Here is a 3,917-nt window from a genome sequence, read left to right as displayed (position 1 = left end):
TGTTCTTTGTCATGGAAGTATTTCACTTCTCCATTAAACTTGAAAAAGTTTTGCAGTGTATATGAGTCTGGGTTGGAATTTGTTTTCTTGCAAGACTTGAAGTACTTTGCTCCATGCTTTTTTTGATTTGATGGTGTATGAAGAGAAATCTGCCATTATTCTGATGGGTTTTCCTTTAAATGTGATCTGTTTATTTTCTCTAGCAGCTTTTAGTATGCTCTTCTAGTGCTGGATTTCTGGGATCTTAACTACTATATATCTCAGTGTGTTTTGAATTGGGTTGATGTTATTTGGAGTTCTATATGCTTCAGTTATCTGAATGCCAGATTGTTTCCCCATGTTTGGGAAGTTTTATGCTCTTACATCTGCCCATATACTTTTTATATCGTTTGTATTGACTCCTTCTTTCTCATTGATGCCTATTAGTCTTACATTATTCATCTTTGCATCATCTTGCAGATGTTGAATTATTTTTTCCTGCATCCTAGTTATTTTTAAAAGATCTTTTCTTACCTTTTTACTAGCTGCAATGGTGTCTTCAAGGTCTGAAGGTCTATTTTCACTTTCATTCAGATGGTTTTTGCAGCTTGTGATTGAGGTTTTAATTTCCTGTATAGCACTTTGAATCTGCATCATGCATTCTCTTTCTCTTCTATATTGCACATTCAAGGATGCCATCATTTTTATATTCTCTTCTATTTTTAAATAGTGTCTTTTTAAGAAGCACTTAATACTTCATTATAGTTATCATTTCTTTTTTTAACTTCAGAAATTATTTCTTATCTGATTTCCTCTATACCTTTCTGCAGTTGTTACTTTACTTCAGATGCTATTGTTTCAGAGCTTTCAGGTTTGTGCTTTCCAATTTCTTGTATACTATTGTCTCCTTCATTTGTTCTGGGTGGGCTTGGGTCTGAGAATACATTTTGCTCCTTCTCTTCGTTATTTTGTATAGCACTGTCTTCTGACCTTTGGTGTAGAGCTTTGGGGCAGATATTACCTTAGCAGCCAGTCTGGATCTACCAAGTTCAAATTCATCCAGGTGGGTGTGGCTTGGGTCTGGCTGCTGTGCTCCACTTCTTCCTCCTCTAGCCCTTGGAGGTGAACCCTCTGTCCCATGCTGGTAAGATGTTCTGCTCCTGGATCAGCTGGGTGGGTCTTGCCTCTAGCTTCCATACAGGGACTTCTGCCCCAGGGTTTCATAGCAGGCCTGTCTGATGGAGGAAGTTCCATTCAAGAGCTGAGCCTGGGAGCTGGCTTGAATGAAGATCCTGCAAGCCCCAGGCTGCCTCACTCATACCACACTGGGCCTGTGCTGTGGGTTGAATCAGGATCTGGTGGGCCCCGGTATTTTTAACCTTTTAAACTGTGGTCTTGAGCACACTTCTTTGTGAAATATCTTGAATATTTTTTCAAAATCTTGGAGAATATATATATATATATATATATATATATATATATATATTTCACAGTGCCCAGACAGCCTGTTAGTTTTTTGTTCCAATTACAACCATTTAAGCATTTTGATTGTAGCTTAAGTATAATTAGCTATTTATTCATAGTTTTTATATATAGCATTTAATGTAGAATGCAGTTTTAAGATAACCTCACAGACTTTTGCAAAATAGTATGTATAATACTTGTAAGTAAATTCCAATTTCAAGACATCAAGGAAAAGTTGCTTAATATCTTTGCTGCATTTCCAGAGAAAGCAGATAAGCTCAGCAGTACTCATCAAAGGAGTACATTTATGCATAGGAATGAATCAGCTGTTGTTTAGTAAGAATAGAGTTTAGAGCAGCTTATATATGCTACCATAGGAGGATGGAAATTAATGAAATGCACATCCATTGTCTTTTCAAAGCTTTCAGTTAGTATGTATGAGGTTAGATAGCACATGAGGAAGGAGAAATAAGTTTATTAGGTAATATGTGGGGTATCTGAGGATAGAAGATCCATGCTCCAGGGGGTGTTAGCAAGCACTTATGAACAAGTGATTGCACTTGTTGATAGTTAACGAAGTCCTTAATGAACCTGCACAGTTTGATGAGTTTACATTAGTAAGGCAAAAATTCCTGCCTAAGAGAGGTTCCTGCTACCCATGCAAGGAATGTTTTACAACACCCTGTGCTTGTACATTTATTAGAGAATTATTTACCAATTAGTTTACAAATAGAATGAGAAATATTTTTATTAGTAGATGTGAGTTTAGATATTTGGATAATAATTTCTTCTCAGATGCTATTTATTCAATAAAAATTTCAATGAATGAGAGAAGGTGGGGAAAGGAAAGAAAGAATGATGGACTAAGGGTGGCAGGATGCAGTCTACATATAATAGCAGAAATAGTCTTCACTCCTTATTTGATTGCCTTTCTTAGTCTTTTCAGATATCCTACTTGCACATGATTAAATGTTGGATGTGAATGTTTATATGTCAAAAAATGCATTCTTTCCTGCCATGCCATTTCATTTGTTTGTATACACTTGTTCATAATAGTACCTTATAATCCTTTGTATTTCTGTTATGTCTGTTGCAATGTTCCCCTTTTAATTCTTTGTATTATTTTATTCTTCTCTTTTTCTAATTAGGTAAAGGTCTGCAATGTTTTTTCCAAAATACAACTTATTTGCTGATACGTCCTATTTTTTCTGTTGTTTATTTCACTTTTGTAGTGCTTTATTATTTCCAATTATCTACTAACTTTGACCACAGATGGTTGTTTTTCTAGTTCCTTCAGCCACCACGTTGTTACTTTTAGAACATTTTTCTCTTTGAGCTTTTGTAAACTTTCCTCTTCTTTCCATGTTCTGCCTCACAAATTTTCATATGTTGTGTTTCCATTTTCATTTTTCTCAAGACATTTAATTTTTCTTTTTTAAAAATTTTATTTTATTTTAAAGAGTAAAAACAAAAACAACAGCAAAAAAGCAAAGCAGACAGAAATATAGTAACATACAACAATGCATGTGGTACAGATTTTCAAAATAAGAATAGCAAATTAACTATAATTGTTATATTATGTATTTTTATTGTCAAATCTGTTGCTTAGATTAACAGATATAAGTATGTAAGATTGGACAAATAATTGAGCATTAATGTTTGTTTTCAGTAAACCTTAATTTTTTCTTGTCCTTTTTATTTTTTAATTTTTTAAATTTATTTTAAAGAGTATAACAACGATTGGTAAGACATTAGAAATGGTACCCATTTAGAAGAAGATGAGAAGTATTCAATTACAGTTTTTGTACTGCAAATTGCTGTCCACAATGTAGTTGCTCAGATTATACATGTTGGCATAGAAAGTTAGCAAAAGTAAAAATTTGAAACATTAACTGCTACTTTCAAAATACTAATATAAAGCACTCATACTATTATCTCAGCTATCCTGTATTTACACTTGTGTAACTTCCCCCTTTCTTTTTTTCCTATCTTGTTTTCCTTTCCCTCATCTTCTGTTTATTCCTTATGTCCAATTTGTTTTCATTTTACTGTATCTACTGTACCTCTCAGATTTTATTTATTCTTTCAGGTTCTTTCACTTACCTATGAAGACCCTGTCTTTCTTTATAGCTGAGTCATACTACATTGTATAAAAATGTAGTATTACATTTCCTTCGCTTACTGCCTTCCTTTGTAGTAAATGAGTTTCTCTAGTAGTACACTTTGACACTTGGCTTTTCTTTTGTCATGTAACTAGGCTGGTATTGCTTCCTTATTACAGAACAACTCTTTTGTCCATTCCTCAGATGATGGGCATTTTGGTTTTTTCCATGATTTGGCTTTGACAAATTGTGCTGCTATAAATATGGGTGCATAGATATCACTGTGGTGTGATTTTTATTTTAGTTTATTAATTTAGTGTTTTAGTGTGTATTATTTAATTTCTATACACTTGTGAACTAACAAAGTTTCCT

Source organism: Octodon degus, unplaced genomic scaffold (genome assembly GCF_000260255.1).
Source record: "Octodon degus isolate 3935 unplaced genomic scaffold, OctDeg1.0 scaffold00040, whole genome shotgun sequence".
In the NCBI taxonomy this organism is placed as follows: domain Eukaryota; kingdom Metazoa; phylum Chordata; class Mammalia; order Rodentia; family Octodontidae; genus Octodon; species Octodon degus.
The sequence above is the reverse complement of the archived record's forward strand: the minus strand, read 5'-3'. Positions refer to the sequence as shown.